The following is an 11,321-nucleotide window of genomic DNA, read 5'->3' as shown; positions in this document are numbered from 1 at the left end:
TGAATGTATTGCCAGATACACTTACCCTTCTAGCAGCGTATAGGCCTACATATGCCGTATCTTAATTTGGTCATCCTGTTGCAGGACTGTTCCTGCATAGCAGGAAATGCAAACTTGTATTGCATTTAAGGTTTAAAAAGGCTTCTAAAGTTTGTAATTACCACTTAAGACTTGATTTACTCTAATGAAAAATGTATCAAACCCTACAAAAATGTCCATTCATTATAATCCACATAATACTTCACAGTTACTGTTGCTGCAGGATCATTTTCCTGCTGTAGCAAACTGGCTCAATTTTAGATCCTACATTTGTAGGAACCTCGTGCCTGGTTTCCCTATAGTAGTGTTGTTTGGGATAATCCTGCTCAGCTTCAGTGGGGTTCTGCTAGGACACAGTCCTTTCATGCTGGTGCTTGACTTGGTTGGTTGTCGCCATGTATTAAGTAACCTTGACATCGTGCCAACTTCTGTTTTTATTATCTTTGTCTAAGATGAGTCCACCAGGCCACCATGCTTACACAGTACATACACAAACACTGTTGGCTATTCATTTAACTTAGATTCATTGCATACAGCGACTCTGTGTGCATAACTCAACAATATCTCACCTTTAATAAAAGGTTAACTGGCTGTTGTTGCTGGAATATAAAGTCTGATGAACTATAATAAAGTTGGTGATACCTTATTTTGTCATTTACATTTGTGACTCTTATTAATTAACACATTACATTTTTTACAAAAACCAAGTTTCCATCCAGCCTTTTTATGCTAGTAAAGTCCATCTCGGATAATGAATGTCATGACAGGCCTGATGGAAACATGACATTTGTCGGTAATGTCCAAATGTCGACAAAATAAAATACACTAGACAAGGTGGTATCTTTTTGTTTCAATAACATTTATGATGTGCGAAATGGTGGCGAAAACTCCTTTATGCGCAAATATTTATATAATAACCATCATATCGAAGTCAATTTGGAGTCACGGAATCAAATCAAAGTTTATTTGTCGCGTGCGCTGAATACAACATGTAGACCTTACAGTGAAATGCTTACTTACAGGCTCTAACCAATAGTTTAAAAAAGGTATTAGGTGAACAATAGGTAGGTAAAGAAATAAAACAACAGTAAAAAGACAGGCTATATACAGTAGCGAGGCTATAAAAGTAGTGAGGCTACGTACAGACACCGGTTAGTCAGGCTGATTGAGGTAGTATGTACATGTAGATATGGTTAAAGTGACTATGCATATATGATGAACAGAGAGTATGATTGAAGATTGATATTCTGATGTTTTTTCAGTGCAGTGTGAGTTGTATTACTAACTATGTCAATATAATGTTATTGATCTGTCAGTTTCCCTAGCTAATTCCATGCTTTTCACACAGACACAGTAATAAACAGCTCTAACGTTACAGGCTTCACTGTCATGGCGCACAGTAGAGATCTGCACAGATCGGTTTCTTCATCCTGCTCCCGCCTGCACCAGCTGGCTTTCGGTCCGATTCACACCCGCTACCGGCCAAGAAGCCAAGAAGAAAAACAAATCTACTTTGAAACAAAGTACCTCACACACACATAGTTATAGGCTTAAAAAAATAAGACACCTGTACCATGTCAGATATAGAGTTGAAATGTATTCCATTTTCAGTTTGCATCCCAATATTACACTTTTTATACATCACAGAAGACTGAAATATAACAAAACTGTTTGACATAGAAACACCTGTTCTGCTATCCGACGGACTATTACTATCATTTGCATATTCTGAAGATAAACTTGGCTGTCATAACATTAGGGCAGTATTGGAGACTCGGAACCTCAGAGTTAAAATGAACGTAAGTTATTTGTGTAGCGCTTCCTATTGGTTGATTCTGGTACTTTCAAGTGGGAAACCCAGAGCTCATGATCCTACAACAACTAGTAATATCCGGGATCCTTGGTACGTCCCTACCCTAAACCCTAACACTAACCAAAACCCCTGCTCTAACCTTAAAGGGTGACAGTACTTCCTGATTTGGCCTCGTTTTAGATTTTGTTCATAAAAAAAAACACTAGCGGCATTCAAACATGAGTTGGTTTCGGGGTGTGGCTTGATGTGGATTTCTCGCATGTGTTTGCAGGTGGAAAGAGTTAGCCAAATTGTTTTGCCAATTAGCTTCAACTTTGCAAAATTGGTTTGACTTTGGATAGCCTATCTCCGGGGCTAGTGAGGAACCGTCAATAAATTACACAATGTAAAAGAGACAACATTTTCATGTTGCACACTTTTTATTTTTCTCATTAAAATGTTTTTAATTTGTAATTGAATTTCTACAATTTATAGCTGGTTTGAGGTTAAGTCATTTAAATTTGGAGCTATTGGAATTTTAACATATTGTCCCATGTACATTGTGGAATTTGTAGATGGTCCCTAACTAATCCCAAAGGGATATCCAAAGTGAAACCAAATTTACCACGGGCATTACGATCAGGTCAACTTGTTATAGGCTTTGGGGTCTTGCTCGATTTCATTTTCAATTTCGAGGTTGGTTCTGTTTGGGTGTGGCTTGCCATGATTGGAATATTCCTCATGAGTCAGGATGTGTTGCACCTATCGCATCGTTAGTCAGTCGTTAGTTTCACCTGTGCTGGCACAGGTGATATTTAAGGGCAGCTGGCCCATTGCTCCTGTGGGCATGAGAGATGTTGGAAGAGCTTGACTGCTGTTTAGTGGTACCAAATTGAGTTTGTGAAAAACATAGCCGTTTATCTTTTCCCCTTTAGTTTGCACCACTTACTTTTTTATTCCATATTAAAAGAAACCCCACCTTTTTTGTTTTGGTTGTTAGTGCCTCTTTGTTAGTTCCCCCTTCTGTTTGAGCACAAACATTTTGGTTTCTTGTTGGGGAGCGTAACAAAGTGGGGGCTTGTCTGGGATATTGTTTCCCATGAGGGGTGCAACTTTCACTGGGGATGGTGTGCTTTAGGACCATGTGGGTGCCTCTGAGCGGTCAAGTAGGCTGTTTGGAGTGTGTATCCAACTGGATTTAGGACAATGAGGACATTACAGGGCAGGCTGACAGGCTGTGTGAAGACAAAGCTTCTGGAAGACTGGCTCGACCAGCATGGGCGAGTTGAGCATAGTTCAGTGTACGCGTTGTGCTCTTTCACCGAGTTGTGAAAGTAACAGAAACTGGCTGCTCTTTACTTGACTGATGTAGCTGGCAAGGTAACTGCTGCTTAACTTAACAGGAGAAAAAAAAACATACTAGTGTTTATTCGCTGTGCTGAGCTAGTATTGTAACTGACATGTAATATTAGCTAATGTTTCATCCCCTCTCGACTGCGGTGAATGAATAAGCTACGCTATTGAGTAACTACCATAGCCAGGTCAGCTCTAGCCTCTTATTTGTCAGATAGCGATATGAGATGGCTATGATTACTAACAGCAGTTGTTTGTATTGACACGTTTTGTGATTGCAAGTCTTTGCCTCATGCTCAAGATCAGTAGACAAACAACTTGTAGTATACCTTAAACGGGCAATCAGCAGTTGCTACATCCATTTTTGCACTTATAAATCAATGATATGTAACCATTGATTCTTGAAGAATCTAACTTATAAAGGCCTCATGAGCTTAGTTCAACGGTTGTACCCCATCAGAACCCCAAATATAAGCTTGTTTCACTCCAACATTTGTAAACAAAGAAAATGTAAACACCTGGTGATCTGTTCACCGTCTGCCCTGGTTGTCTCCCCCTGTCTGGTACAGGTACCCCCACCCCCACCCCCCCTTCCACTCTAACTCTATTGGTTACACAGACTTTTGGCCTCCCATCCCATTCTAACCACCTCTCGCCGGCTTTGTATTCATGTTACCTGATATAATTTCTGTCCAATCTGATCTTGTTGCCATCTGGTCCCGTGTGGCTCAGTTGGTAGAGCATGGCGCTTGCAACGCCAGGGTTGTGGGTTCATTCCCCACGGGGGGACCAGGATGAATATGTATGAACTTTCCAATTTGTAAGTCGCTCTGGATAAGAGCGTCTGCTAAATGACTTAAATGTTAAATGTTAAATCTGATGCCCATTCAGATGTCATATATCAGCACTGCAGAGCTCTCCCTGTCCTCTGCCGTGCCCTGATTGTATTACTGTTGATTATATCTGGAAATGTGCATGTACACCTTGGCCCATCTACTGTTGCTAGCCCCAATTCTGACTTGTGCTCTGAAATCTGCTTCACTGATTTCTGCTCTCATAAAAACCTGGGTTTTCTGCACGTTAACCTATCTTGGGTACGTGAGACGTAGCGTCCCACCTCTTCAACAGCCAGTGAAACTGCTGGGTGCCAAATTCAAATATAGAATCAGAAACAGACAGTAACCCAGTCAGGTCTCTGACTTCCTCCCTATAGGCTGTCTCGTCGTTGTCCGTGATCAGGCCTACCACTGTTGTGTCGTCTCCAAACTTAATGATGGTGTTGGAGTCATGCCTGGCCATGCAGTCGTGGGTGAACAGGGAGTACAGCCAGTGAAACTGCTGGGTGCCAAATTCAAATACAGAAATACTCATTATAAAAATTCAGAAAACATTTTTTTATTTTTTATTTTTTTACATAGGTTTAAAGATTAACTTCTTGTGAATCCAACCACGGTGTCAGATTTAAAAAATGATTTACGGCGAAAGCATACCTTACGATTATTTGAGAACATAGCCCAGCAGACAAATCATTACAAACAGTAATTCTTCAAGTAGAAGAGTTACACAAGTCAGAAATAGAGATAAAATTAATCCCTTACCTTTGATGATCTTCATATGGTTGCACTCAGCATTCATTTATTTACTCAATAAATGTTCCTTTTGTTCGATAAAGTCCCTTTATATCCAAAAACCTCAGTTTTGTTCGAGTGTTTTCTTCAGTAATCCACAGGCTCAAACGCAGTCAAAACAGGCAGACAAAAAAAATCATATTGTATCCGTAAAGTTCATAAAAACATGTCAAACGATGTTTATATTCAATCCTCAGGTTGTTTTTAGCCTAAATAATCGATAATATTTCAACCGGACAATAACATTGTCAATATTAAAGGTAAACAAGAAAGGCACTCTCTCGGTAACGCGCATGAAAAAGCTCTGTGACACTTTAGGGTCCACTCATTCAGACTGCTCTTACTTCCTCATTTTTCAGAATGCAAGCCTGAAACAATTTCTAAAGACTGTTGACATCAAGTGGAAGGCATAGGAACTGCAATTTGAGTCCTAAGTCAATGGATACTGTAATGGCATTGAATAGAAAACTACAAAACCAACAAAAAAACTACTTCCCGAATGGATTTTTCTCAGTTTTTCGCCTGCAAAATCAGTTCTGTTATACTCACAGACACTATTTTAACAGTTTTGATAACTTTAGAGTGGTTTCTATCCAGATCTACCAGTTATATCCATATCATATCTTCTGGGCCCGAGAAGCAGGCAGTTTAATTTGGGCATGCTTTTCATCCAAAATTCCGATTGCTGCCCCCTACCCTAGAGAAGTTAACACTGGAAGCTTATTACCTAAAATGGATCAACTGAAAGTGTGGGTTCACAACTCCAATCCAGATGTGTTGCTCATTACTGAGACGTGATTAAGGAAGAATGTTTAGAATACTGACGTTACCCTTTATGGTTATAACCTTTTTCGGCAAGACAGATCTTCCAAAGGTGGGCAGTGGCAATCTTTACCAAGGATCACCTTCAGTGCTTGGTTATCTCCACCAAGTCTGTCCCCAAACAATTTGATTTGCTGGTTTTAAGTGTTAAACTTTCAAATAGCTCTGTTGCTGGGTGCTATCCTCCTCCATCTGCACCGGCCTGTACCCTACCTGCGCTAAGCGCTCTCCTGGCCCCTTACACTAATTCTGAATTTGTCCAGCTAGGTGACCTAAACTGGGAAATGCTTAAACCACCTGAACAAGTCCTAAAGCAATGGGACTCCCTAAATCTTTCTCAGAGTATTACCAATCCAACAAGGTATGACTCCAAACACCCAGAAAAGGCTACTCTCCTCGATGTTATCCTCACAAATAATCCTGATAGGTACCAGTCTGGTGTTTTTTGTAATGATCTTGGTGATCACTGTTTTACAGCCTGTGTTCGTATTGGCTGCTCAGTGAAACGACCTGTCCTGATTTGTCATAGACGCTTGCTAAAAAACTTTAATGAGCAAGCCTTCCTTCATGAACTGACCTCTGTAAAATGGTATAGAATCAGCTTTATCCCCTCTGTCGAAGACGCTTGAACCTTCTTTTTTGATATTTTCAGTGGTATTGTTAACAAACACGCCCCCATAAAGAAAATGAGAATTAAAAACAGGTTCAGGTCCTGGTTTGACCGTGATCTTGCAGAGTTACTCCACCTCAAGAATCTCATTGGCGACAGGCTCGGCACACGCATGCTCAGGCTGACTGGTTCTCATTCAGGCAAATGAGAAATAAGTGCACTGAGGCTATACGGAAGGCCAACGTTAGTTACTTTAATGAGCAGTTCTCTCTCTGTGGGGCTAACCCCAAGAATTATGGAAAACAGTTAAAGGGCTGGAGAATAAACCCTCCTCCTCACAGCTGCCCATGTCCCTTAATGTTGATGATGTGGTTGTTACTGACAAGAAGCACATGGCTGAGATCTTTAATTACCACTTCATTAAGTCAGGATTCCTATTTGACTCCAAATAGACTCCATGCCTCCTTGCTCGTCTAACATTTCCTCATCTCCCACCCCTTCTAATGCGGCTACCCCCGATGCTTCTCCCTCTTTTTCCCCTGCCCCGCTACAAAGTTTCTCCCTGCAGACTGTCACTGAGTCCGAGGTGCTAAAGGAGCTCCTGAAACTTGACCCCAAGAAGCCATCTGGGTCAGATGGTTTAGACCCTTTCTTCTTTAAGGTTGCTGCCCCTATCATCGCCTAGCCTATCTCCAACATGTTTAACCCGTCAGTAATCAACTGACTGGCTTTCTTCATGTCTATAGTATTCTCTCTGGTATGCAATCTGGTTTCCGCTCAGGTTATGGATGTGTCACTGCAACCTTAAAGGTCCTCAATGATGTCACCATTGCTCTTTTAAGCTCTTTTATGGACTTGGCCAAAGTTTTTGATATGGTAGAACATTCCATTCTTGTGGGACGGCTAAGGAGTATTGGTGTCTCTGGGGTGTCTTTGGCCTGGTTTGCTAACTACCTCTCTCAAAGAGTGCAGTGTATAAAGTCAGAATTTGCTGTCTCAGCCACTGCCTGTCACCAAGGAAGTACCCCAAGGCTCAATCCTAGGCCTCATGCTCTTCTCAATTTACATCAACAACATAGCTCAGGTAGTAGGAAACTCTGTCATCCATTTATATGCAGATGATAGTCTTATACTCAGTTGGCCCCTCCCTGGATTTTGTGTTAAATGCTCTACAACAAATCTTTCTTAGTGTCCAACAAGCTTTATCTGCCCTTAACCTTGTTCTGAACACCTTCAAAACAAAGGTCATATGGTGGTTTGGTAAGAAGAATGTCCCTTTCCCCACAGAGCTTGAGGTAGTCACCTCATACAAGTACTTAGGAGTATGGCTAGACGGTACACTCTCCTTCTCTCAGCACAAATCAAAGCTTCAGGCTAAAGTTAAATCTAGACTTGGTTTCCTCTATTGTAATCGCTCCTATTTCACCCCATCTGCCAAACTAACCCTGATTCAAATGACCATCCTACCCATGCTAGATTACAGAGACATAATTTATAGATCGGCAGGTAAGGGTGCTCTTGAGCGGCTAGATGTTCTTTACCATTCGGTCATCAAATTTGCCACCAATGCTCCTTATAGGACACATCACTGCACTCTACTCCTCTGTAAGCTGGTCATCTCGGTATACCAGTTGCATGCTTATTTATAAAACCCTCTTAGGCCTCACTCCCCTCTATCTGAGATATCTACTGCAGCCCTCATCCTCCACATACACCAGTCACATTCTGTTAAAGGTCCCCAAAGCACACACATCCCTGGGTTGCTCGTCTTTTCAGTTCGCTGCAGCTAGTGACTGGAACGAGCTGCAACAAACACTCAAACTGGACAGTTTTATCTCAGTCTCTTCATTCAAAGACTCAGTCATGGACCTTCTTACTGTCAGTTGTCTGCTTTGCATGATATATTGTTGTCTGGATGCCTTATATGGAATACTGTGTGACAAAAGGAGTCTGTATTGAAAACATCAGGAGAGATTTAGTCAATCGCAAGTAAAAAGAGCACTGCAGTACTATTAGGCCTATGATGTGAATTATATGGAGGGTGTACTGTTTCTGTGAGTTAATGTGTATGTGCATGTGTCATTCAACTTCTGTTTTCCAAACCTTTCCCTTGAGACAATAAAAAAAGATGGGAAGGAAGTTGTGTTGAGTTACTGACTAGACTGGTGGGGGTCGGGTGTGTAGGCGGCTCGGGTTGTCTGGGCAGTCCTGCTGAAATTTGATATATAGGCTGTATTAAAGACAATCAAAAGTTGTCTTTGTACTTTATTTGTAAGAGTGGTTAATTTGTTAGGCTATTGGTTAAAGGTGCAACACAATATTGAATTATCATGGATCTAGTTCAGGTTATTTATCATTTAAACTCTTAACCCCATACCCCCGGCCAAGTTATGTCCCCCTCTGCAAATAGCACTGCTGGGTGATTTAAAAAAGTAATAGTCAATAGATCAATAATATTATAACATTCTCAGCAACAAAAAAAAACAAAATAATTTACAAGATCTATTAAAATAGAAATGTTCAGAACTTTTGTGAGACATCACAGCACAGTTGAAAAATATCTGACAAATAGAAATCAACTAGGTGGTGTTCAGAGATAGATGGGGGCGGTTGAGTGGAGCTGAAGGATGGGACTAAAAACAAACAGAAGTTAACTATTGTAAAATATTCTGTGTCTGTAAAATTGATATAGTATGTATAAGCTGGAAGTAGAATCCTCAATGTTGTTATCAATTAGTCTACTCCAAATAGGGCGGAGGGGGGGGGTTAGGTGAAAATAATAATATGTGGCGATTGGAAATTATGCAGACAATCACATTGCTGAAAGCCTCAATCTATCTGAATTAATACTGATCTATCCCCCCCTCCAAATTTAAAATAAATAAATAATTATGTGCCCCCCCCACTTCTAAACCTAAAGTTGCACCCCTGAGTATGGTAGTCGCTCTAATCACCTACTCTGAAGCGCTACTGTGCCCAGATACTGTATTTTAGTATTCAAAATACACTTTTTGCAAAAGTTGCAAAAACACAAACAATGTACTAAGATAATAGCATTTGTGGAAAACACTACTTGGGAGATGCTAGATAAATGTATTACGGCAAATCTGATCGTCATTACCATGCATTTTGACATCAATGTAACCACTGCCCAGTCAAAAGCAGTAGTCAAAGAGTTGCTCGCTGCTGCATAGGTGGAGGTGGAAATCCTCCCAATGAGAGAGACTGATGAAAGGGTTGCTCCCTTAGATGTGCAACTGAGGTAGTTAGAACTAAAGGCAGAGTTGGAGAGAAATTAGAGTTAGAGCACAGGGAAAGACAAAAAGAGCGAAACAAGAACAAAAACATGAGCATGCCTTTTGATTAAGAGATTTGGAAGCGCTCCAAAACCAGTCAGGCCATCCTGCACCCTCAACAGAATTCAATATTGGTTAGAACAGCCAGCTTCTACCGCCTTTCAATGAAAAGGAGGCGAGCGAAGATTTTACTCTGTTGGAGCGGATTGCAACATTCCTAAAATGGCTGTGCGATACCTGGTCACTGCTCCTCCAAAGTGTTCTTATGGGAAAAGCTCAGAAAGTGTACTTTGCTATCCTTCGGAATTACGAGTGGGTCCCCGAGGCATACAGACAACAATTCCCTAAATTTCAAAAAAAAAAAAAGATTGCAAAGTAATGTTGAATTCGCAAGGGGAAAAACATGTCTATTTGATCGGTGGGTGTGGTTCTCAAGAGATCAAGGACCTTGAAGATTTAAAGACATTCATATTGTGGAAAAGCCCACTGTTGATTGACACTTATGTGTTTTGTGCAATCACCGTTTGCACACGGCCCTGCACGCCTGATACAAGCCTGCATCTGTCAGCAGCTCTAAATCGACTCGTTTCAGGAAACTATGTGTATGTTGACGGGTCACCACTGGACGCGGATTCAGGGCAGGTGAGCCCCACCTGCTTTGAGACCCAATTTTTTTTGAAAACCTCAATGATATTTTGGCATTAATACGTGTCACACATCAGTTTGCAAACAATGTAAAAAGAAAAAAAGATATATCATTCAGTTAACCTCTAATTCCTCCCAAACCCGGATCCGGGAGCACCCCCCACAGTAAAAAAGCTGACTAGCATAGCCTAGCATAGCGTCACAAGTAAATACTAGCATCTAAATATCATTAAATCACAAGTCCAATACACCAGATGAAAGATACACATTTTGTGAATCCAGCCATCATTTCTGATTTTTAAAATGTTTTACAGGGAAGACACAATATGTAAATCTATTAGCTAACCACGTTAGCAAAAGACACCACTTTTTTTACTCCACCAGTTTTTTACTCCATCAGTAGCCATCACTAATTCGACCAAATAAAGATATAAATAGCCACTAACCAAGAAACAACTTCATAAGATGACAGTCTGATAACATATTTATTGTATAGCATATGTTTTTTTAGAAAAATGTGCATATTTCAGGTATAAATCACAGTTCTACATTGCAGCTGCAATCTGAAATAGTGCCGAAGCTGCCAGAATAATTACAGAGACCAACGTCAAATACCTAATTACTCATCTTAAAACATTTCTGAAAAATAGACAGCGTACAGCAAATGAAAGCCCAACATCTTGTGAATCCAGCCAAATGTCAGATTTTTTAAGTGTTTTACAGCGAAAACACAATATAGCATTATATTAGCTTAGCACAATAGCCAGAACACAAGCAATTTACCAGCAGCACAGTTAGCGATCGTAACAATACAAGCAAAAGATATATAATTGTGGACTAACCTTGATATACTTCGTCAGATGACAGTCCTGTAACATCATATTACACAATGCATATAGGTTTTGTTCGAAAATGTGCATATTTTAGCAGCACAAATCGTGTTATACAATGTGATCAGTTGCAACAGGTCATGCATTCTGGCCGGCGCCATCTTGGAAAGGCACCTAGTTTACGATTATTTATCGATTAGATTGACTAAAAAATACAGGTTGGACAGCAAATGAAAGATGCATTAGTTATTAATGCAACCGCTGAGTTAGATTTTTAAAATTAACGTTACTTACATACAGTGTGCG

This window comes from Salvelinus sp. IW2-2015, linkage group LG1 (genome assembly GCF_002910315.2).
Source record: "Salvelinus sp. IW2-2015 linkage group LG1, ASM291031v2, whole genome shotgun sequence".
Lineage (NCBI taxonomy): Eukaryota > Metazoa > Chordata > Actinopteri > Salmoniformes > Salmonidae > Salvelinus > Salvelinus sp. IW2-2015.
Note: the sequence above shows the minus strand (reverse complement) of the source record.